This window comes from Dipodomys spectabilis, unplaced genomic scaffold (assembly GCF_019054845.1).
Source record: "Dipodomys spectabilis isolate Male_0828 unplaced genomic scaffold, ASM1905484v1 ptg000157l, whole genome shotgun sequence".
Taxonomy (NCBI): Eukaryota; Metazoa; Chordata; class Mammalia; order Rodentia; family Heteromyidae; genus Dipodomys; species Dipodomys spectabilis.
The window spans coordinates 1,965,075-1,991,705 of record NW_024870834.1 but is presented as its reverse complement, the minus strand read 5'-3'; positions in this window follow the sequence as shown (position 1 = coordinate 1,991,705).

The window sequence follows — 26,631 nt, the reverse complement described above, 5'->3', positions numbered from 1 at the left end:
TTGATAGCTTCTGGAGACACCACTTTAAATCCTACAAAGTCTCAGCTATACAGAGAAACAGATCATTTTGTTTGCTTGATTATTTACTTATTTTGTAGACCCAAGCTTTGAACTCAGGTCTTTCAGTGTTCTTCCCCTACTGCTGAAAAGAAGGCTAAAATGGATGGCCTCCAGAGGGTTCAGAATGTTGCCTCCAAGAAGTGGCCATCAAAGGTATCTGTGTCCCTGTATTTATTTTCTTAACATCAATAAGATATTAACATCAGACTTGTAGAAAAATATCTATACACTAACTTAAAAACATACATGTGTTTTTATTTTTTTACAGCTACCAAATACTGCATGTCATTGTGACAAGGATCATTCATTCATTCATTCATTCACTGGATAAATACATACAAGAGCTCACCATGGTGGCTTTGGGCATCCCTCATTCTGGGGACAGAGCTCATGTGATCTTTGCTCCTATTTAATCAGGACTTACCTGTGGTTTAGCATTCATCCCTAGGGATGTATCCAATCCAGGCCTCCAGATCCTGCTACTGGAGAGTACTGAAGCCATCCTTTCTTCAAAATGTGGTAAGCAGCTGGGAGAAATCCCTTCACTAGTCTTCCTTGAAGCAATAGCTGCTATTTTCTCATAAAACCTAAAGCAAGGCTAAAAGGCAATGATTTCCAACGTGTACAGTGTCAAATACATATGCAGGTCAAAGTCACTGGTGAGAAGAAAGTGCTGGATGCCTCACAAGAGCCTGTCCTCTCTTAGGACAGGCTCGACCACCCATCCAAGCTCCTTATAGCATAGATGTTTAAGACAATAATGTAAGCCTCTCTCCTCCTCTGCTGCTCTCTGATCTGGGTATCTGGTCTACCTCTCTACCAGGTTGGACTCTAGACCATCTTTGCTTGAGTTCCTGGACCATCCTCTCCTTTTGCTCTCCACTCTGCACTTTTCATGTTGCTGTCAGGTCCTGCTGAAGCCTCAGCTGATCTTCTCCATTAAGAGCTAGGTCATTAGATGACCCATCTACCCTCTGCATGCCCAGAGTCCCAGGTCATAATCTCAGCACTGTGATGTGACATGCAGCATCTAAGTCTCGATGTCTCTCTGCCACTAGTGGGCTGAAGCCTAATGACTGGCACAGGGATCTGAGATCAGAAAAGTAGGGTGGGGGGCTCCTTGACTGAGAGACTCTAGGGTCAGGCCTCTTGAGATCGCTTCATCTCACCATATGGCTGGCTCTCCTCATTGGCACGCACCTCAGCCCAGCCCCATCAGAAAGCTCACTGGGTACCAGACTCCCATCCCCTTCCCCAAACTGCTGCATGCTGCAGTTCACTGTGAATCTTCTCCAGCCCTTGGCTTGCTCCCTTCCGAGAAGACCCAGCAAATTCCTCCTTCCTCATTGTCATCTCAAGGCAATTTCAAGACCTTCAAATTCACGTTCCACTAACATGGTTTGATCACCAACCACAGGCTACCCCCAGAGACACTTTCCTGTATGCTGTTCCTGGACTTTTTCCCCAGATCTCAAAAGTTCAACATCACGTTTCTGATTGTTTTTTTCCAAGGGAAAAGTTCTTCCTCCTGGATACCTGGGCATACAGCCAGGGCTTGTTTATTGTTTTCTGATTATGAGTGCTTTTATGCAACAATAATGGCAGGCACTTCTAGCCTTCTGTCTCCTGATCCTCACAACAGTCTTGATGGCCACACTATGGAACCAGAAGTAGAAAACAGTCAAGTACCCAAGGCCACACAGCTATAAAGCCTAGGGTCTTGGGCTGGGAAGGTGCCTCAGTGGTAGAGCGCTTGCCTTGCATGCCTGAGGCCCTGGGTTCGATTCCCAGCACCAAATAAGCAAAAAGAAAAAAGCCGGAAGTGGCGCTGTGGCTCAAGTGGTAGAGCACTAGCCTTGAGCTGAAGAGCTGAGGGATAGCACCGAGGCCCAGAGTTCAGGCCCCATGACCGGACCCAAAAAAAAAAAAAAAAAAAAAAGCCTAGGGTCTTGCACTTAAATCCAGGTGTAGCTGGAATCCAAGTGTAGCTCTGAAGAACTTGTTCTTTGCACCCATGCTGGAGATTCACAAGCTTATCTGTATATTGGAATCACCTGGGAATCTCTGGAAATTTCCAAAGCCAAGGACAGATCTTTGGTTGGTGGATGTCATCACCTCTGGCTGGCCTCAGATAGCAGCACATGTAAAATCTGCCCTGACGGTCCTAGTGTACACACAGCTGTGCCATCCTAGAAAGCCTGCCTGTGCCCAGGTTGCAGGTGCCAGAGAGTTTCTCTCGTACACATGTGGGCAGATGTGTACGATGCATCTCAGCTCCAAGTCCAGCACCTCACCTGCTCCGCCCTCAGAATTTTTTGCTCTGTTATCAGCTCAATAAGCTTCCATAAGTCACTTTCCTTCCTTTCAAATACTTCTCTGATGTCTTTGTTGACAAAGAGTCAACAAAGGGTGAAAATCTAATTAACTGTTCAAAAACTCCCACAATAAAAGTATATTAAATGTTGAATCTGAATGGCCACATTATCTCCAGCAACCTCTGAAAAGGCATACACATCTGCCCAATTCAAGCCACACACACACACACATACACACACACACACGCATGCACACACGCACACACGCATGCATATCCAGACACACTGGTAGAATAAAGGCCAATTTGATATCTGCCCTTTTCATTTGCATTTTGTTTAAAAAAATCAGATTCTCCAGTTTTGCTCATTGCTTGTTAGTTGATTGTCTTTATTTAAGTTGAGAGGGAAAAAAAGGCTACATTGACTTAAGATGTTTTTCTGCCTAGAGTGACAGCAGTAGTGAAGGGTTTTTCATAAATTTGAAAAAAATTAAAGTGTTTTCATGTTCTTGTTGCTATAATAACCTTGCAAGGGATAGAAATGAGAGTCTATTTTCTAACGGAAATTGTGGTCCTCAATCACAGGCTCTCTTCACACTTGTTGGCTATTATTGTAGGGTTGTTAATGAACGTTGACCTCCCCCTGCCATGTGCAATAATGCTTTCTCTTAAACACAACAGAGATGTCTCAAATTACTAGGAGCTTTCAAGGAAGAAGATAATGTATGCTTTGCTTGGGTGGCCCCATTCATTAGAATTGTCTTTTTACCTATAGAGTTAATAGAAATCAGCCTCATTCAGATTTAACATTTTATCAGTGCAATGATGCTAGAATATTGTCACTTGCTATACTATGGCTCTTCAGTCTGTCTAAGTTGGTCACTTCATGCTGAAGAGTCATTCTAAAAAACAAACAAAAAAACCCCACTTGAATGTGACCCCCAATGCAGTCCTGCAAGCAATTCTGTCTGCCTTTCCAGCTTCTCTTATCCTCACTATTGCCACATCTGATTGTCAGTTTCCCTGTCTCATCCCTCCTCCCACGTCACTAGCAGTACCTTCTCAATGCGCATATCTAGGGTTGGCCTCTGATGTGAGGCCTCTTTGGGACCTCTGCTGAGTAGTGCTAGAACAAGACCACCACTCTACTAGGCTCCTTGCCCTCCAGATGATGGGACCTCACACACTTCCTGGAACCATCCTGTTCTCTCTTGCTCTATGGATTTGCTGCTTTACTTGTCTAGGGTGAAAAGGAGTGACAGATGCCATCATTCCTTGAGCATCTATTATGCACTGTGGGCTTGATACTCCACATTTGTCATCGATGGCCTGTCATCCTCACTCCAACGCACACTTCAAAATGAAGACCCTCCGAGGCCTCGAGAGTCATCCATCATGCCTCTCCTGAGTAGTCTGATAGCACTGTGATTGAAGTCAGCCTACTTAGATACAGAGTCTGAAACAAAGGCTCTTTTGCAAGTGGCTTACTGAGGAAGAGCTCTTGGGTGAAAGTTCTAGAGCAGGTGATTGGCAAAGATAGCTCTAAGAAGATGGGATTCCCGCTGGCCCAGACTGTCCTGCTCCCTGGGCACGCAGGTTAGAGCAGGTGCAACTTCCCAGGCATCCCAGGGTAGGGCAGCTCCACTGGCCATGATAACTTCTGGGAGGAGGCATGCATAGTGAGCCCTGTGCAACCCACAGTCCTGGCAGCTCGATCTGGAGAAGCAACTGATGGTCCATCACAGCTCTCTTACTGGGTCTCTTCCAGTGTCTGAAACACACTTAAGAGGCAGTAAAGGTGTCATATTGAGCCCTGAGAGTCTAACCTCATATTTGACAACAAGTAGGAGCACCGTGTTGTTTTGAATGTATGACCATTGTATTTTAAACTAATACGTTATACATATTAGATAATAGGTATGTATATTTATGTGTGTTTGTATAATTTATATAAAAGATGCTTATGTATATTTTTGTTTGGGGCAGTACTTTTGTGCCCTACCACTTGAGCCATGCTACCAGCCCAGGTTTTAAGGACATAATAATTTGCCACCATGGTTCTGGTTTTCTAAAATGACTTGCTGTTTATTTGGAGAAGGAAAGAACCTTCATACTGAGGACTGTAATTGTAGCTCTTCACAGGATTATGTCAAAAGAATGACACAGACAGTACAGGGCTCCAACTACTCACCAAACGTTGTGGTAGGCATTTGTCATGTGGGAATTGATTATGTGTGTGAAAATTAGTGTTTTCTGTGACCAAAACCATTGATGACTGACTAATCACAGTCTTTCCTTCTCTCCTAACTTACAAAAGAGAAACACTGTTCAGATGCAGAGGTTCCAGCCAAGCGGAGGGTAAAAATGAGAAGAGATACGATTGAAGGCCAGGAAAAGTTAGCAAAAATCCCATCATTACATGGTGGTACATGCTTGCAGTCACAGATACACAGGAGGTCTAGGTAGGAAGCCCTAAGTCCAAAGTTGGCCTTGAACAAAAAATAAAAGTAAAACCATAAGACCCTATCTCTGAAAATGAAAACAAAAGAGAGCTGGAATTATGACTCAGAGAAGGGCCCTGAGTTCAACTCCCAGTACTGCCAAAATAAGGAAAGAAAAAGTAAGATAAGGAAGACAAAGATAAAGATCCTGAAAGGCCAAATGATTACATTTAATATACTGCTTCGAAAAGTGGTAAGAGAAAAGGAGAGAAATAGGAGAAAAAAAAAACTGTGAAACTGTTTAGCATTATAGGCAGGAGAGTAAAAGCCAAAATTAGCTATCTGAACTTTTACATGAGTCAGTGATAGGAAAGATGGGATTTTTAGGCCCTGGATGTGTATCAATTACTTATTGCTTAGGAGGAGAAGGAGGGATCGGGGCACTTGCTGCTTCATTTGAGTGGCCGGAACATGTTTGCATATAACACTGTGTTGAGACAAAACCCTGTGAGCCTGAGGGATGTAGTTAAGATATGCACACAGAAAAAGTATCTCCTTGCTATGCTGAACATTTGTATCCCCCTAAGATCCAAGTTGAAATAATTCACCTCCATGATGGTATGACTGCACTGGTCCCCTGAGAAGTGGTCAGGTCCTCAGTCCTCAGGGTGGAACCCTTGGAAACAGCATCTGTGCCCTTAGAGATAACCCAGGAAGCTGCCTACACCTTCTGGCAAATGAGAACATGGGCAGAAGGTGAATTCTATGAACTGGCTCTCACTCAGCACCACCATTGCCAGCAGCTTGACCCTGGGATTCCAGAACAGTGGTAACAGTTTGCTCACAAACTGTTGACCATGCAGGTGAACACATTCATTTAATGGTTATTGGATTCATTTGAATGATAGAGATTGAGAAATGTTCCCCAAATTATACTAATATTAGCTACCAATGCTAGAATTGGTCTCTGAGCTTGTCAGCATCCAAATCTCTATTCTGCTTACCACGGCTGGAGACTACACACATAGCTGAAGGTGAACCTCATAGAAACATTCTTGAAGGGAACCCAGTCCGTGGTGTGCAGGATCAGCTTTAGAGCTAACACAGCTCTCAGTGACCCCGGTCTTAACATAGGCAATGGAACCCAAGGACTCCATGGCATCTCTGTGACTTCAAAGACATCCCAGGCTGCTGCTAGGGAGGCAGAGCTCACTACTCCCCCTTTGTCTTTGAGGTTGTGCGCAGAGCCTTGACGTGCCATATTGAAGACTTTCCCCAATCTCTCCCATGGCTGGCACTCCTCCATACCTGCTTCAGTACCTGAGCTTCACCTCCAATTAGAAATTAAAATTTCCTTTTCCCTCTGTTGTGAGAATAAGAACTCAAGGTTTTTATTCTTTTGTGGTGATGAAATAAGGATAGTGGGTAGAACCATTGCCATCTTGGCAACATTGTAGATAACAGGGAATTGGGTTTAACTGGCACCATCTTGTCTTCTTGGTGGATGGAGGTAAAGACCACCCCCCTTGCAGGTGATGGGCATGTCTGAACTCCTAGAGGCAGGGGTGTGGACTTGGACAATAGAATACTGGACCTCCCAATCCTGTGCTGTGAACTCCCCTGAGCAGGACTCTCTTTATAACCAGACCAGCTCAGGAGCTGGCCCATGCCTTGTGTCTCCTGGCTGTCTCTGGTCACCATGGCATCCCTCCTCGGCTCTCCATTGGAGTTGATTTGGTCTGTTGGTATTGTTTTTCTGCTCTTTCTTTGCTTTACTACTCTCATGGCTCACTCTTCTAACGGCATTAAATGTATCCGAGGCTGTAAGCTTTCTGGGGACTTGTGTCCATCTGCAGTCACTAGGTTTCTAATAAAGGCTCCCAAAATGTGGCTTCTCTGTATCTCACAAACACTTTCCCACATAACAGTGAGGCCCCTGAACTGGGAATCAAATTCTGAAAGCCAGCACACTGTGTGCCACTGTGGCAGTATGTGACACTGGATGCACAACCCTAGCACCTGCTCTGCAGCATGCCCAGTGATCAATCTCAGCCCTTCCTCCACATAGCATGGTTTTCAAAAGAGGAAATTAAAGAATGGGTAAAAGCATACTTTCTATAGTGGAGGTGTTGTTCACATGCACGTGATTATTTTTTAATTACAGTTTGATTTAGAGCATAAAGTGGTTTCCAAAGCTTGAATAATAACTGCCAAAAGAACCAAGAGGAGAGGTATTTATAGAAGAGATGTTTGCTTTCTTTTGCCTGAATTATCAATTGCTCTCATCTGGTATTTCAATTAATAAGGTGTGTGATTTTTTTCTTAATTTAAATAAGGTTAAATTTCTGAAAAGATTAATAGTAGATGAACATGAATTATGTAATGAAAAAGAATGCCCAACAGCAGTGGAGCTGGAGTGGTTATCTGGAAACAAAGATTGGTGGTAAATTCTTGGAGGGGCTGCACTGATTAGTCCTATTGTTTGGGTTGCACTTTTTTCCACTTTAGATAATCTTCACCTGTGTTCAGATTGCATTTCTCCACCTTTTAAATAATCTTCACCTTATGTTCATATTCCTTTTAGGACTTTGAATCTTTTTCCACATGAGTATATGCCTTTGTCACTTCCTGCCATGTGCTCCGGCATGGCTGTAAAGCCAGCAGCCCCCACTAGGGGATGGGGAGGCCTGTGGTGAGTGGGAGGAGGTGGGGTGGTCCTTCAGCAGGGGACTGCTGGGTTCTGGACGGAGGACAATGGGAGCCACACCCTCTCCTACTCATGCACAGTCCTCACTGGCAATTTCTTAGCATACCCCTCCTCTCCTTCTTTCCTGTTTCTGCTTCCCCGAATCCAAGGTAAGACCTTTCATCTCTGTGGAGATACTGCAGAAATCACCAGCAGGTCACCCAGCTTCCAGCCTAAGCGTTCCCATGCCCGTCCCATATCATGGCCAGAAAACCTGAAGAACAGCGCAAAAGACGTCCACGTCAGGTCACCCTGGAATACTGGGTACCCCATTTGTTCTCTTACCTGAAACAGGCAGAGAAGGTAGAAATAGACCAAATATACAAAACAATACTTTTAAAAATACTGACGTAAGACAAAAAGGCAGGGCTCCTGAAGTATACATAACACACAAAATGGACTAAATATATAGCTTAAAATCAGTTTAAAAAATATCTGTGAAACACCTTCAAAGCCATCAGAGGCATTCTATCTCATCCCTTCACTCCACTTGTGTGGCTAAAATATAAAAATCTGATCATACCCAGTATACAAGGGAACTAGAGCCCCACATACAGCTGAAAGTACTATAAAATGGTACAATAATTTGGCAAACAACTTTGCAATTGATACAATGGTAAAAATGCTGTCTCCATTCATTTTTCTGTTGCTGACAATGCAATCCTATCAACTGGGTAAGTTATAAAGAAGAGAAGTTTGTTTTGGCTCATGGAAAAACAAATCATAGCTTATCCACAAAATAGACAACTACTTGGAAATAAAAAGGAATGAACCACTGAGGTACTCTACAACATGAACAAGTCTCAAAAAAAGTATACAAAGTAAAAAGAATGAAGACCCCAAAGATCAGATTCTTTCTGCCAGAGACAGAAAGATACCAGTGTCAGAGGCCAGGGAGAGGTAGGAGAGAGATTGAAAAGCTCAGTAAAGGCCTGGGAAGGTGGCTCAGTGGTAGAGTGCTTGCCTTGCATGCATCAAGCCCTAGGTTCAATTCCTCAGCACCACAGAAACAGAAAAAGCCAGAAGTGACGCTGTGGCTCAAGTGGTAGAGTGCTAGCCTTGAGCTGAAGAGCTGAGGGACAGCGCCCAGGCCCAGAGTTCAGGCCCCACAACCAACCAAAAAAAAAAAAAAACTCAGTGAAAAATTTGAGGCAGTTGCAGACATGACTGTTGTTTTGCTCATGGTGACAGTCACCTAGATAATGTCAAACCTTACCCAACTATGCATGTGCAGTTCAATCTCATTCAATTCAACCTTAATAATGTCTTTTAAAAACATGGCTGCCTAGCTTTCATCTTTCAATGGCTTCCTATGACACTGAATGTGTGGTCTTGCTGTAGGGGTATGATGGGGGTACTGTATCTTCTTCTGGGCTAATTCCCTCCCTCCCTTTCCCCCAATTCAAAGCACTCCTTTGCCGAAGCTGGGTGTTGATTAGCCTCTGGTCCACCCCTTCTGATATTCCCTCTTGAGCAGTCTCTGTTCTCACCCTCCAGTCAATTTCCACTCACTCCCAGACCCCTCTTCTAGCTTTCCTCTGCAAAACAGACCGCGGTGTTTTTCCTGCAGGCCTTTCCCCATTTTCACAGTTAACTTTGTACCTTTTCACTGTCCACCTCCAGCCCAGCCTGTCCACGCCACCCCGCCCACAACCGTTGGTCACTCAGGAGCAGTGAGCTGGTGTTTCTTTCTGATCTTTGCCTGCTTAGACAAGTACTGGATACATGTTTGGAACCATGAACATTTTTGAAATCATACTTGCAAAAGATGATAGGGAGAAGTCACTGAGAACATGTCCATCTTGGGGGTATGTCCAGTCCACAGGAAGATCCTCCCGTCCAGACTCCTCCTGCCTAGAACCTGTCTGGCATCCTGTTTCTGGACAAGGCTGTTCTCATTCACAGCTCAAGTAAAAGGAGTGAATGTTCCTGGAAAGAATTCAGGGAGAGAGAGGAGGAGAGGAATGGCGAGGGAGGGAGGCAGGTTCTGTCTTCCCAAAGCAGCTTAAAACAATGCTTTCTAATCTTCCAACAGCTGTCAGGTGAGAAAGAGGTGGGCTGGATTCCAAATGTCTATTTTTAGCACACCGGTAGAGATAAAGGCTATGCTCAAATAATTAATTTTATAACTTTAATTTAATATACATACCAAACCAACATACTGGCAAATTCTATAAAAGTACAAAACTCAGGGTCACTGCACCCTCATCCCTTTACCTCTGATATGTGTGTTGTATCCAAAATGTGACTATTGTTGAAATTCAGTGACTAACATAGAGGGAACAGGCATTTCTTGGGTGTCATTGTCCTAGAACCTCTCAGGACTTGTTTCCTTCACCCTTTAATTGAGGTAACTCAACTACATTTAAGGACAGCCACATGTGTGAAATGTTCCAGAGCTGATCTCTCCCCATTCTGCTCTGCATGACTCTCTTTTTCTGAGTTTAAGTAATGAGCAATAGAAAATGGAAAGTTTCTGGGATCCTCTTCTCTTCCCTGCTGTGTGGTGTGATCTGCACACCATAGTAGCAGTGGAATCAGGCACCTGAAGGGATAGGTGGGCCTGGGAGAGATGGCGGGCAACAAGGGCAGGAATGATATTGGTCAAGATGTATTGCACTCACAACCTGACAGATGGAGTTGAAACCTGTTCATACAACTGTCCCATTAGAGTTCAGAGCTCCCCTCAGAACTCACACTTTTTTTTGTCATTTGTATGGCTTGAACTCTGGGCCTGTGTGTTGTCTCTCAACTCTTCAACTCAAAGCAAGCACTCTACCACTTGAGCCACAGCACCACTTCCAGTTTTCTGGTGATTAATTGGAGATAAGAGTCTCACAGACTTTTCTGTCCAGGCTGGCTTTGAACCTTGATCCTCAGATCTGAGCCTCATGAGTAGCTAGGATTACAGACGTGAGCCACCAGCGTCTTGCTAAGCTTTTTCCCTTTTTTTTTTTTTAGCAGAGAAAAATAAACTCCTAATTTGAGATGAAAAATAAATGCTGGGCCACTGGAAAATGTTAGTCACTTAAACTAAAACCAAGCCCAAGATGAGTGATTTAGTCTTTTGTAGAAAAGAGAGAAAGAAAATGAAATAAACATTATGATAATCAGCACATACACACACAGACACACACACACACACACACACACACACACACACACACACACATACACAATGGAGAGGGAGGTGTAAAAATCCCCACTCATTCATCATTTAATTTTGACAAAGATCAAAAAAGTTTTAATTAGAGAGGCAATCTATATGGATTAGAACGTGGACATCAGGCATGATGCAGATAAATGGAACTTGGCCTTTGTTTGCATCAGCTCATACAGAGCGCAAGCAGAAACAGTTTCTTAGCTTCTCTGAGGTGAGGGCCGAGGATGAGGACCATCTACAGGGCAGGATCCTGTTCAAACCAAGCAAGACTTGCAGAGCCAGTCACCAGAAGGTCTTCAGTGAGTTTGGGCCAAAATCACTGTGTTCAGATGCATCAGGTCTTCATCTTTGGGGAACAGGAGCCCAGAGGACAGGCAGGACGGTGTAAGCCAGACCCAGGTGGGCAGGGGTCTGAGTCTGACCCATGTAAGAGTTCCCCAGGTCATTTCATAAAAACAAGCGATGGAGGGGAACATTCTCAAGGTCATACTTGCTTCAGAAGGCAGAGCGGATGTGTTCCAAAGTCCAGAGAACAGGAGGGCAGCATGGTTGCCTTGGCTTCTTAACTGTTCTAACTTTGCAGCAGCCAGTCCGCTGTTGGCCATCTCTATAGTGTCTGGAGTCTCTCAGTGCTGAAACTCTACAGCACGCCCTGAGTAAGCCAATAGTCCACAACTGATGGCGACTTTTGCCCTCTCCCCTCTCCCCCTCCTCCAGGAGCAATTTGTCAATTGTTAGCTTATGTTTTTGTTTTTATGAAGATGTGACAGGAAGAGGTACTGGCATCTAATGGGTAGAGGTCAGTGGTGCTGCTGAACACCCTACCCTGGCAGGACTGCCCCTCCCTCACCAAAAGCATCATCCAGCCTCAAGTACCAATAGCACTAGGGTGGAAGGATAACTCTGGATTAACCTACAACAAGTCAAGCTTGGGGTAGAACAGAATTGAATGGAGTCTCCACTTTGTGGCTTGCTAGCCTGAACACCTTTCCCTTCCCTGAAAGCCTCCCTCTGTAGTTGGGATGAGACATGACACCTTCCCCTCAGTATCTCCACCGAATCTAAGGTAAGGTGTGGAACATGTTGAACTTTCTTCCAGTATCTGGAGGCAGTCAGACAGTGATGGCTAGTGTAATTGATCAATTTTGGTATCATCAGAACAATCCTGAGTTTCTTGGAAGAAGACAAAGTAGGTTTGAAACCCTGAAGTCATTGACATCTGTGGGCAGATAGTTCTGTGATGTTCAGGGGCTGTGCTGGCACTGTAGGATAGCAACAAGGTCTCTGATTGCGCCTCACTTCATGCTAGTAGTACCCCCTACAGTCACCATTGTCCATTGTCAAGTGAAGGGCACACTTGTCTCTGGTTGACAGTTGCTGTTGGACCACTAATGATGAATTTAGAATCATATGCCAGCAAGCTCCATAGAGTTGCTTCATAACACATCCACCACTAAAGATGCCCACACATTAGCATCTGTTATGGGTTGGATATGAAATGTCCCCAGAAAGGTTCATGAGCTCAAGGTTCGACCTGGTAGATCCAGTCATTGAGAGGGGATGAGAGCATGGAAACACTGCGCCCACACAGGGATGAATCCACCCATTCATGCATTTACAACTGAATGGGTTGTTAGGAAGCTGGGTCTGACTGGATGGAGGAGGAAGTAGGCCCCTGGGTATGCACCCTGGAAGAGTTTGTTTTGTCCCTGCTTCACTCTTAGCCTCCTGGCTCTACCCCTGATGGGGTGATCTGGCTCACCACCCCCCAAGACCAGCAGAGTCATGTGACTATTTTGAAATCACATGCCAAAACACACTTTTCCTCCTTCAAAAGGTTTCTCTTGGGTATTCTGTCACAAAGATGAAAAATGGACGCACCCGGCATCCTGAGCCAACATAGACCAAGTCTGGCCTTCATCAGACATCCCAGAGAGCTACTTATTATAGAGGGGTAACTTTACAGCTCCCTGCTTTTCCTAATTTAGACTGTCTTGTCTGTGCTTGCATATATTTTTCTGCAGCAGCTTCTGTTCTCAAGAAAGTATTTTTCCCCTCTGAACGCTAGGCTCTCTTGGCCATCCTTCTAACACACTGGATATCATTAAGTTGCTTTCCCAGAGTTTCTCAAATTACCCTCCCATTTATTAAAATACAGGATTCTTCAAGATGGAAGTGTTAGTCATTATTTTTCAATATTAATGTTATTGTTTTTCTGAAGCTCCTGTTGTTCATAATTCGAGGACCCCTTGTTGAATCCCACAAGTAGCATGCTTATGAGATGTAATATTTTATCTCTCGGACTCAGTGCCTGCCACCATCATTTCCTTCTTATTTCAATAAAAATGATCTCCCTCTTTGCAGTTCTGACAGGAGCTAATGGTTTTCTTTATCACAAGAGAAAGTAAGAGTGAGGCCTCACTAAAAGACAAAATGAACTGTATATATTTGTGCCTTAATTCAATTTGGAGCATAAAATCTGATCCTAATAAAGTAACTTCCATAACATTAGATATCACAAAAAGAAAAAATGCAGTGTGGAAGTCTACAAGCCTCCTTTTCTTTTTTCTGGATTTGCAGATGTTAGGATGGAATAGCAATATCGAAGCATAACTTTGTGGAAAGGGAGACCCTGCTATAAATGCTCACATACTTTCTGGTTTTTCCTCCCTTCTTTCTGTCTTTCTCCTTTTTTGTATGCTTGAGTGAGGAAGATTTCTTTTTAATCAAGTGCTAATACAATCTGATATAATGTCACCAGCAGAAGAATGGTATTAGTGGCTTGACAAGGATTGTTCTCTACATGAAAATTCCAGGAGGATTCTGCCTAGCTTTGTAGACTTATTAGGGGGGAAAATAGCATGTTCTGTTCACAATGAAATCATGAACATTCCTTGATAAAGCTTAGAGTTTTATAGCAAATGCCAAACAGTTGTGAAAATAAAGGTATTTAAGGAGCACACCCCATGTATGTAATATGTTCCTTATTATCCAGCAATTAATAAAAAAATCCTAAAATGTCCTACCTGGATGTGATGTATGGATGAAGAACTTGGGAGAAATTATGAAACCCCTACAAAAGAGACTTAGATTCCTACTAATAAAAGTGGCTGAACAACAGCAGTCCCATCTCGTGGTACAACCATCTTTCCATATGTCATGCTTATACAGAAGACTAGTGGCACTGGACACACAGGCTGGAAATGTGCCCCTGCATTTGGATCATGTACCTGTCAGTACCCAGCTGTGTAACTCCACAACTGTAACTTAGTCCAGAGAAGTGTCTGGTCCTATAGAATGTGGAAATGAAAATTGGCCCCTTGGGTCAATTTCAGAATTAAACAATAGTGTTCCACACAATGCATAATATATGGAAAGAAAATAAATGACAACATTAGACTTACTGCTTCTATCTCATTACTGTCTTTGGTCAACAATGCTACCACATACAGCCTTTGGGTTTGCAATTAGGAGTAGGTCAGAAGGTTCCATTCTGATGTCAAATTCTCCATCACTTAGTAGGCATCTACTTGGGCAGTATCCAAGGTAGATGCTGCAGGGAATTCAGAGCTGTGGTTGCCATTATCTCTGACTTCCATAGGATTGTCAGTTCTGGGGAAAAGCATTCCTACACATTACTCATTGCTCATTGGCTTGGCTCTCGCTTGACTCTGGGTATATTGCTGTAGTTATGTGTGTGCTGTCATTCGGGGGAAAATGCTTCTACACAGAGTGTGAGCCTGTTTAAGTCAAGGCAGGAGCCCCTTCTGAACCATATTTGCCTCAGTGGCTTACCACAGGGTCTGGATCATCCATTCACAGATCGTGAGTTCCTTCAGCAGCATGCCCATCAGGAGGCCATCAACTGACAGCAAGGATGGAGTGACAAGACTTCACCTTGTGTTCCAAAGGGCAAGCAGTGATCGGAGTCCGCAACACAACTAGCACAACACACCAAAACCGAATGTTTGTCAAATGACTAAATGGAGGCGAATAAAATCCTGTAGAAGGTGTTGATTCAGGAAGACAGAACAAGAAAGGAGGATGCTGCAAGAGGTTATCTTAGGATGTGAATTGATGTCAGGGCGATGGAAGCTTCTGGAAGCAGGAGTGAAGTAGTAAAGTTTTATACAGTTGGTACTAGGAGCATCCGGGCAAGAACCCCCTTTAGCCTGGCTGTGGTCCCCGGTAGCCTCACCTGGCTCAGATTCTCCCCTCCCTGCGTTATGAGCTGTTTTGTCTCCAGTGTCTGTCATCTGGATGTGCAGGCAGAAATGTGAAGCCATGCCCTTTGAGATGGTAGGGATTAAGAGTGGAGATACTATCCTTCGGGGAGCCATCCAGCTTGCCCCCATGGGAACTCTTGCGATAATGCCCAGTGGGAATTCTGCGGTGAGGTCACACTTGGAAATGTTAACTCATTCCATGCCACTGTTCCTATAGTCCATCATTGGGTTTTCCTAAATGCCAGACTAAAGCCTCAGTTACAATGGAACTCATGCTCATTGGAGCTACTTAATGTTCACCCATTGGTAGGGAGACTCTGCACAGTCCCTCACCCTAGGTGGCCCTGCCTAGTGACAGGCATAGACATTCGTATCTGAACACAGTATGCTATGCTGGCTACAATGTGCACCACGGCCCCTGATCTGTCTCTTGCTAGGAGAAGTAGCCGCATGAGCTATGAGTTCTGTTCTGTTATTGGAGCAGTGGCAATGGTGGGGACTGAGGTTGATCTGTGCAGGTGAGTCTTTGGTCCAGTGCTGGTAGGCTGGGTACCATCCGGTCCTCACTATGGCAAATCACTGTGACCACCGTCCCCAGCCCTACCCCAAGCATAGCCCAACCACAAGGAGAAATCTTTGAGATTAGGACAAGCTTCACATCAACAACTCACTGCTGAGTTCTGCCAAGGTCTTATCATCCTCTCCAATACACTGACGACACACAAGGGAAACCAACTGGATCTGGATCCCCTAACCTCCAGAAGAGCCCAGGCTTCATCATCCACTGGCCACGGGAAATGTTACTCAGGATGCCATGGAATTCCTGTCTTCACTTGGCTGTCAGTCATGTCTCTGCACAAAGATCACAGAAAGTAAGAGGGTGGCGACTCTCTTCCGTAGCCACCATCCGGTGATGCTGGGGACATGCTCTATCTCTCCATTTCCCTCTCAGGAGTCTTCATCACGCATGCTCCTTGTGAAGGCACCAGGCACACGCCCCTGCCCTCTGTGAGCCTTCACTTGTTGGCCTGTATCACGAAGTACGCATTCTAATGACAGCACTGCAGCGGGGAGCTGTGTGACCTTGTCGGTGAACTCCACAGCTCAGGGCTGACACCACGAAGCCCTTGGGCAATGGGCTCTTGATGTGGCATCTTTCACACTAAAACATAAAATAAAATAAAGTTTGTTAGAGACCATTTTAATGGCATTATGCTATCAACAGAAGAGCTTCTAGAAAATTCCAGAAGATCATGCAGAGACTTCTAAATGAGGACTACGGAAACACTTAGTATTCAACCTGGTGAAGCATTCATATGACACGTTGGTGGTGGGGTCTAAGTGTCAGTATTTCTTTTCAAAATGGCTTTGCAAAGGGTGAACAAATGCAGCTGTGGTGCTCACTGGACGCTGTGTTGAAACTGAACTGTACAACTTGTGGGTGGGGATGAGAGGGAATGACTTGGCGTCAGTGAGGGAAGAAATAACATTGTCTAAAAAGAAATGTACTCTTTGCCTGACTTATGCAACTGTGACCCCTTTGTACATCACTTTTGTAATGACAAGGAAAATGTTTAAACACACACACACACACACACACACACACAAGCTAAGTAAGTGCCAAATCCCTTACTTAAAAAAAAAAAGCTCTGCAAGCAAAGCTAAAATGAGGGCCCTGCTTTTTTGAGAGACAATTGTTAAAAGCATGAACTATTTATCCCAGGGCCCCATTTATCTACACAGTCTTTTTATGAGTAGAAACAAAAGAGAGAAAAGAAATGGGAGGACGGTAGAGTACTGTGGGCATAAAAAAATAAGCTTTAAGTTGATGAGAAACCTTTAGAACCAATTCAATGGAAGAAGTTTCATCCTGAAAACTCAGATACACAAAAAACGCCATTTTCTACAATTCCATTTCCTAGTGACCTTGGCTTCTGTCGATCTTTGTCACACATAATGCTCACTATATATTAATAAGACCATAAAGAATGCACCCTGTGCAGCAAGTTTTCTGGCTAGATTTACATAATTTTCCCCAGTCATTTATTTTCCCTAAAATGGACCTTGAAAGAATAAAACTATTGCTTCTTTAAATCACTTACCGTGTGTGTGTGTGTGTGTGTGTGTGTGTGTGTGTGTGTGTGTGTGTGTGTGTGTAGCTTAACTACAAAAACAAAACCAATTTAAACATTCTTAGAAAGTTGTCAGCACTGTGCCTTGATCGCATTCTTATGGTCATGTGACTCAGGTCTATTTATTTATGGATTGTGGATTATAGGAAAAGATGAATTGAATACTCAGTGTCTAATTTTTCTCTATTTGCAAATTTATGTTCAATGTGAAGCATGAACTGATTTATGGTCACAACAATGTATAAATTGAAGACCTCATTTCCCCCAGAGTGTTCATGTATAAATTTATTAAAGTAACTCCCTTCCCCCCACCCCTGTGATACCATTTATTATTAAAAAAAAAAAAAGCAGGAGCTCTCTTCTGCATAGCTACCATCTCCATTGCCTTGGTACTCCATCATATGCCAGATGCAGGTGAGTTGAACAAGAAGGACAGAAATGATGTTGAAATACACCTATGTTTGTCTTTTTGTTTCCATTGACCCTACGAATGTAAGCAAAACAAAATGGAGAAAGGCAGAACTGGGGGGCAGAAATGCCCTGTTGGGCAATGGAAAAAGGGAGAAGAAAATGAGAGACCAGAGAGAGAGACATAGAGAGAGACAGAGAGATAGAAAGAACGCCAAGACTGAGCGCACATGCCAGCACGCAGGAGAGAAAGCTCCAGTTCAGTGGTGACGGAAACCCAAAGTGAAGGAGTCAGGAGGGTATTATGTAAATTACCCAGGCAGCCCAGCCATGCACTGATGATTATAGAGGATGTGAACAATGTGGTGGTCCCCAGACACCAGTGAGCCTTGTTATTTTTCTTCCCTCCAACTACCCTTGGGGTGGATTCTTCCTGACCCTGGTCCTTGCAGGGAAAAAAAATCAAGAAATAACCTCTCCCTCACCAACACATTCACTCTAACTCTCTCAGTCAAGGGAAGGCAAGAGCGGATGGAGGGAGGTGTGGCATGGGATGGCTCCCTCCTTGGCTGCCAACCGGATGCCTTCAGACTACCTTTTGTTTAGCTCAGTGAACTATTTGGCATTCTCACACTCCTTGATTGTGTCTTAGTTTTAAGGACAGAGCTGAGAGAGAGGGGGGGAGAAGAGAGAGAGCGCACGCAGTAAGGAGGTAGCTCTGAGCTCATAAAATGAAGAAAAGTCTTGTGTACGTGTGTGCATGTGTGACACTAACTTTCAGAATGGCCATTTTAAAATATTCCTCTCAGGCTGGGAAGGTGGCTCAGTGGTAGAGCTCTTGCCTTGCATGCATGAGGCCCTGGGTTCGATTCCTCAGCACCACATAAGCAAAAAGAAAAAAGCCGGAAGTGGCTCAAGCGTTAGAATGCTAGCCTTGAGCTGAAGAGCTGAGGGACAGCGCCCAGGCCCAGAGTTCAGGCCCCACGACCGGACCCAAAAAATAAAATAAAATATCCCTCTCCCCCCCTCTCTCTTTCTCTCTCTCTCTTTCACTCTCTCTCTCTGATCTCTTGCTGGGAATAAAAGCTAATCTGTGGAATTTTGGGGTTGCAAGTGAGGATTAGTAGCTCTGAATAAATCTGCAATTTGTCATTCATGCCAAATTAAAAGTGTATGCAGAGAAGGAACAAGAATACCTTAATTGCCATTTTTGGTGGTGCATACTTTAACCAGCTGCTTGGGAGGTTAAGGTAGGAGGACCACAAGTTGGAGGCCAGTCTGGAAGACTCAGCCAGACTTGGAAAAGGCTGGGCTATAGCTCAGTTAAGTACAGTGCTTGACTAACATGTAGAGAGATTTGAATTCAATTTCCAGTACTGCTGAAAGAGAGAAACACCTCAAAGGATCCATAATGTTTCTTGGTCTGCAATCGCCCACACATGAATGCATTGCTATTTAAAACATTTATGGATAATGCATTACATAGATGCCAGGCCTTCTCCAAAATTTGGGACTCACAAGATCAATAGAAGGCAGCAAACCCTCAGCCTGGAGGGAATGGAACTAGAGATGAGCCTGCTTCTTGACTCTGGAGTTTCTGTGAGGATGGGAAAGAGATGCTTTCTTTCCCACAGAGGACACCTTGTGCCTGTCCTTCTTGCCTGCCAGCCTGCAAGGCTCTCGGGAAACAGGATGCTATCAGGTGTCCTGGCTTCCAGTCAGATGTCTGGTTCATGCTTTATGCTCCACACATCATGGACTGGACCAGCTGATTTTAGGAATGCCACTTTATCATGATCTTAAACCTTGGTCTCGAAACTAGTATCCCCTTGAGAAGGCGAGAAGCTCCCTCCCCATCCCACTGGGCCTCTTCTGGACAGCCCCTCTTATACATCCATGTCCTGTTACAATTACTGTCATCATCACCATTTATATTTCTCTCAGGAGCAAAAACACGCACTGTTTGTTTATTTTTTTTAATTTGGCTCATCTTGCACAACATATGGTGTCCAAATCCATCCATTGTTTTGCTGTACGTGGCAATTTTCTTTTTTTCATGGTTGAATAATATTCTATGGTATCTCTTAGTAACAACATAAACTAATGCGGCCACTCTGGATATCAGTATGGAGTCACCTCAATAAACTAAAGATCTAACTTAAGACCCTGATGCACCACTCTTGGATATATATCTGAAGGAGAGTGAGTCAATATGCAAGAACAATACATGCAAATCTGTGTTTGCTGCAACTCTGCTCAAAATAGCTAATCAACTGAGGTGCTAACCAAACGAGGCAAGGTCTTGGATGGTAGAGCAATGTTCTCAGGCTTGCAGGGCGAGCGATGGTACAGTGGGTGTCCAGTTCACGGAGGGAACCCGTTGAAGAAGATCAGGAATCAGGCTGTTGGCTTTGCAGAGACAAGACTTCTCCGGTCTACCATGAAGTTGTCTGGTCTTGATGAATTTGATGAGTTGGCAGGTGATTGGATTAGGAAGGAGCTGGAAGGAAAATGGATTCCAAAGTGCACTAATGATGTGCAGAAAAACATCTCACTTTTTTCCCAAGCCCATACTAGAATTCAGTCCTCCTATGCTATGCTTCCCGAAGCTGAGATAGCAGGCACGTGCTACTTCATGCTGGCTCTTCGACTGACATGGGGTCTTGCAAACTTTTTCACCTGGGCCGACCTGTGACTGCATTCTTACTGAGCTTAGCCTTCTGCGTGCTGAGCTGACAGGCATGTACCACCATGACCTGCTGTTGGTTGAGACCTTTTTGCCTCATTTGCCCTAAAACTCTGATCCTCTTGCCTCCCCTCTTAGAGTAGTTGGGACTGCAAGTGCCCTATCGGGCCCCATGCTTGTTTTGTTTTGTGAGTGAAGATCGACTCCAAACCCTCACATGTGCCCGGATGCTTGTCACCTCTCAGCACCCTGGAGGTGCAGGAAGGTATGAGCTCTGACACTAGTAGGACTGGAAAAACTTATATTAAGTGAAGCAAGCGAGGCCCAAAGAAATATGGGTTTCAGGGTTTCCCTCATTTGTAATAACTGGAACATGTCTATGATGTTCTTAACAGGGGATCGCAATAGCCCAATCACTAAGTGGGTGGCGCCATGTATGATGAAGTGCATCAAGATGAACTCCAAGAATTGGGCACAAAAAGGTTCTTCTTATGTCCTGTATGCAGTTGCTTCTTTTGTTTTTCTTTCTGTTTTAGTTTTTTGTACCCTTTGTCTTGTATATAAGCTGATGTGATCCATGGAAGGGAAAGGGAATTACAAAAACAGCAAGACAAAGGATGAACTAATGCAACAATGATACTCACTGGACACTATGTTGGAAATGAACTTTACACGTTGCTGGGAGGGGGTAGCAGAAGAAAATGAGGGAGAGGGTAACTGTGTTTAAAAAGAAATGTACTCATTGCCTTACTCATGTAACTGTAACCCCCATGTTCATCACCTTGACAATAATTTTTTTTTAAAAAAATGACTTTTCCATAGCCAGAGTAAGAAAAAGAAAGTTAAACAAAATTATGGTTATCATGATTTCTGTATTTCCATTCTCAAATGTACAAATGTGGTATCTTATATTCTCTGGATGCAGAGTCCCAGGTGAGGGGACAGGAATTATATCTCATTTCTCTGTAACTCCCTAACACCGCATCTGCTCTCTGAAATGTAGACACAGTTAATGATGCTTCCCTTAGGGGATAACAACAGTAGTCTCTATAAACTCCAAGCACTTGTCAACTATTTTAACATGTGCACTTAGAAATATGAAATCATCCGGGCTGGGAAGGTGACTCAGTGGTAGAGTCCTTGCCTTGCATGCATGAGGCCCTGGGTTTGATTCCTCAGCACCACATAAGCAGAAAAAGCTGGAAGTGGCGCTGTGGCTCAAGTGGTGGAGAGTTAGCCTTGAGCTGAAGAGCTGAGGGACAGCGCCCAGACCCAGAGTTCAGGCCTCACAACCAACAACAACAACAACAAAATGTGGAATCATTGCCTTTACTGTCCATTGTGTGGGACATTCTCCTGAACCTGGCAGTACAAAACCAGCTCCACCATCAGCCTCAGTTTTCAGAGCAGGACTCTGTGGTTAGGAGAGTTTAGATCAATTTCACAAGTCCCAAACCTCAGTGAAGTGGTGTTGCCAGGTTTGAAGGACAAACATCCTTGCCTCAAAAGTCTAATATCTAAATCATGAGGCTGTACTCTTTTGTGATCTCTAATTAATGTTAGCATTCAGTAACAATTCCTACTAGCTACTTTTTAGCTATCTACATCACATAAAATATGAGATTTTTAAATTAATTTACTTTATTGTTATTCTAGAGGTGATGTACAGAGGGAATAGGAGACATTATTAAATACAGAAAGGCTTTCAGGGCCTTCCCAATCGTGAGATCAGAGTTGATCCCCTTGAAAAACTCAATGATGAAAGCCAGTGAGGAGAAGAAGGCATTCACATAGCACTCTCCAGAAAAGAGTACCTTCACTGCTGTGGCTGAGTATGCGCCCTGAGCACATTTGTATAATAAACACTGTTCCCATCTCTGGGAATGCTGGTGACAGGGTGGATGCACACCTTCACAGAGTACAGTGCATGCACTCACGTCCAGAGGCAAGGAAAGAGGGAAGGATGCTGAAGGGAACCAGTGTTGTCTTCTACAGAGAAGAGTCCATCAACATGGCCGAAAAAACTAGAAAACAATTCAAGAGAGAATACGGCTCCAGCATTTTCACACTTTGGGTGATTTACTGAAAGGAAATGTTCCACAAACAAGCAAAAATTTAGGCTCACAGAAGTGTCATTAAAGTACTATTTGCAATAAAATAAAGGGAATAAGGAGAACCTCAGTAATCAATCAAACTACTGAATAATTAAATTCTGGTACAGTAAAATGATCATTATTTAAAGTGTGGTGAAACATGCTCTTAATGGACAGTCAGCAAAACAGAATGCAAGGTTCTGACTCTATTGTATTTGAAATTTGTGTGCATAGAGACTAATATGAAGAATGACCCCCTTACATGCATGCACTCTCTCGCTCTCTTTAGCTCTCTCTCACTCTCTCTCTCTTCAGTTCACTATTTTCATCTGTTTTCTAGATATTCTGTACTTGGCTTGGTGCCACAAACATTGGCAACGTGGAGCAGACCTTCAGTAACCATTCTTGAAGGTACGCAGATACAAATACTTGCTGATTTCTATTTCAGTCATTATGTCATTGACACGTGGCCAGCTAAACTCAGGGCCGAGTGGCTTTCTGATCTCTCTGTAGCATCCTTTGAGTCTCCTGTTCAGCTAGTACATCCTTTGCCTTCTGAGACTGTGGCTTGACCCTTTTCAAGGAAAACATCTTAGGATTCTAATGATCATGACCAAAATGTTGTACAGAAATATAGAATTGTATAACCATCAGTGTCAGAAAGGAACCCATAAAGATTGTTATTTTCTTTCTTTTTTTGTTTTTTGCAATAACAGTATAGATCCTGATTGTGGTAGAAACAGAAATTAAGAACCGAGACTGTGGAAAAGACAAGTTCTGGTATTTAGTTGACATTTTCAAGGTGAGTCACCAGACTGAAAAGGGTAAGTGACATTTGTAAAGTATCATATTGGGTCATCCCAAAAATCACTTTTTCCATTGCCCAAAGTCTCCTTGCCATGTCCAATTGGAGAAAAGCTAAAGCCGAGATGATCTTAGCTGCTAGCTACCATCAAAACTAAAGTGGATCAACAGCCTTAGGCCCAGATAATACTCGAGGAGCACTCAGAGCTTTGGAATGAGGTTCTACAGTGGGGGAGAAGTGAAGCATCCATTAATGGGGAAAAAAGGAGTTCAGGTATGAATCGGAACCCAAGATGGCCTCAGAGACTCTTGTGTGCTGAGCACTGTCTCTGCACCAGATGCATCCCCACGGCTGGAGGTTGGAAGAGTCCTCCCAGATCGCCTTCCAGTGGAGGTGATCAAGTCCCCCCATCTGAGCTGCACGGAGCCATGTGTGTGGGAGATTTTAGCTTGCAGTACCTAGATCCTTAAGTGTGAGGACTCCGCCAGACAATTCGGTGGAAAACACAAGATTAACTAGTCCCGAGTAGCCACAAGAGATAAACAGTCCTCCAATGGCCATCTGGCTAGCTCAATTGCTGCCTTGACTGAGTTAAGGCTTTAGGACCAGGCCTTGGGGCTCAACACTGCACCAGAACTAAGGATTTTCTTTTAGCATGTCAACATTGTTGGATAACCACCTCTATTTTTTTTAAAATTATAGTATATGTTACCTTTTCATCTTGAAATGTCCTAGGTGGATGTTTATATGTCTATGTCAATGTGTGCATTGCAAAATTAAAAGCAACATGAATGAAAGGAAGGACATTAACAATATATCTATTTGCTAGGACAAACATGCACCATGGTTGCTCAGAATATAAAATATTAAACTTATTGCTGGCTTTTATTTTAATAAGAATCTCGTGGACTAAATAATGGGAACCAAGTAAGTAATAGATTTTCCAACAGTGCTGTGGGCTTCCCCCTGGGACTTTCGGGGGGGTGGGGGAGTGGGGAGGAAATCTGGTAAGTGACACTTGTACAGGTTTAAATTTGAAATTGCATTTAATTTGTATGTCCTATTACTTAGTTGAAAACATGTACCTCTAAGGCAAATGCAGACAGAAATGGGCATTGAGCTAAAAATATTTGAGAGGCAATAATTTGCCTTAATAGCATCCACACCTAGATGGAGAAAGTAATGAAGTCTCTCAGGGGAGGCATTTCTTTGGCTTAATTTGTTTTCACACTGTTACCAAGTTGTCAACCTAAGACTGTACTGAGCAACTGCTCATGAACTTGTCTTTTGTTTCCGTTCTTCGTAAGCCCACTCCATCTCAGATACTTCTTCCCTTTATTTAGGCCACACTCCAAGTATTCGGTCGTGTGGCTTGAGACCCAGAATCAGGAAAGGCAGGCCCAGTGATGGGTTCAGGCCAGTCTTGCCTACATAGTCTTTCCCTGTTCTCTGTCCTCACAACCCTGGCAGATTAAATGAGGACAAGATGCAGGAGTGGAAGGGTTCTAGAGCCTGTAATAGCTGGAAACAGTATGGTCCTAGTATTAGAGATCTACAGGCAGTTAGAAATGATGGAAAGGATAAGGAACAGGAGGACTAACAAAAACAACGTCCTTGTGAAGTAGAAGAGGTCAAAGCTAGACAAGGAGAACCCTTGGCTGAAGTCTAACTCTGAGACACAAAAGGTGAATGCGAGGGCCAAAAAGAAAGGAAAAGGAGAGGGAAGGCAAAGGGGCATGTCCTAGGCTTCCAACTGTGTGCATGGACTGTGCGCATGCACCCTGACCCTGACACACGTGTGCCAGTGGGTGCCATCCACGGGGAGTGAAGGAAAACACCTGAACCCAATGCTCAAATTGGATTGGAAATTTTTCTGTATCAAATGCTCAGCTGATCACATTTACACTGGCCCAAACTGAAGTCACAGGCCAAGTCTGCCCTCTGAACCACACACCTGATACCCGATATCCCGAAACATCCCACCAACGTCAACCACCCAGTGGGGGCCACTGTGTACCTTCTTCCAGCAGAAATGGCCATGGCCTTTTTATTTCCTTTACACCTGTTTATTAGTACACATTAGTTGTACAAAGGGAGTTTCACTGTGATATTTCTTTTTTTTTAATAAGTTTTTTATTGTGAAAATACTGTACCGAGGGGTTACAGTTACATGGGCAAGGTAATGAGTACATTTCTTTGCCAGCATTGTTGCCTCCTCTTTTGCTTTTCCCCTACCATCCCTTCCCTCCCACCTCTCCAACTACACCCCCCCCCCCAGTCTAAATTGTAAAGTTCATTTTCAACATAGCATCTTCTACAGCTCATTGTTGCAATGGGTCAACCTGTATCCCTATTTAAACATTTTGTTTTTCCCTTCCCCTCCTCAAATTATACCAACATTAAATACAGTGAAAACAGGGGTTATGCCATGGGGGAGGGACATATAAAGCAACAAAAAAATAACATATTACCTTATAAATATGTTAAAAACAATAGCAAGAAAGAAAAACCACTTGTGTCCCTATCTTGGGGTTCATTTCACTTAACTTCATCTTATCTGGTCATAGGTATATAGCTTTTGATCTTTTCTACTTGTCCCAGACCTATACTAGTTATTGCAAATAAGGGAAACCATGGGAACTATGTTTCTTTGGGCCTCGCTTACTTCACTAAGTCTTTCCATTTTCTAACAAACGGTGCAATGTCATTCTTTCTGATGGAGGCATAGAATTCCATTATATATATATATATAATATATAATATATAATATATATATATATATATATATGTCACATTTTCGAGCCATAAAAGAAATGCAAATCAAAACAACATTGATATTTCACCTCACTCCAGTTAGAATAGCTACAATCAAGAACTCTAATAACAACAGATGCTGGAGGGGATGTGGCCAGAAGGGAACCTTACTGCATTGTTGGTGGGAGTGTAAACTTGTTCAACCACTTTGTAAAGTAGTATGGAGGTTCCTCAAAAGACTCCACATAGAGCTCCCGTACGACCCAGCAATCCCACTTTTGAGCATTTACCCAAATGATCACAAACAAGACCACACTAAAGCTACCAGCACGACTATGTTTATTGCAGCATTATTTACCATAGTTAAGATATGGAACCAACCCAGATGCCCCTCAGTAGATGAATGGATTACTGTGATATTTCTGTATATGCATCCATACCCCAATTTAACACAGCTCCTCCATTATCCTCCCTTACCCTCTTCCTGTTCTTAAAACAATCACAGCAGCTTTCATCATTTTATGTTCATATGTGCAGATAAATAGTTGGCTGCATTCCCCCTCGCTCACTCTCTCTGCTAGCCCACACCCCTTCTACCGATGCCCACCACACAACAGATCGTGATGATTTCAAAGATGGAGACCTGCTTTCATTCAGCAGTTCATTCAGAGCCCCTCAGGATCATGATGTGTCTGAGCAGTAACTGGGCAAACAAAACATCTCTGAAGCATCTCATGGATGACAGGGACCCAGCTCCCTATACTGGGGCGGAGCACTGGGCTAAAGCTCAGAAGGAAAAAGAG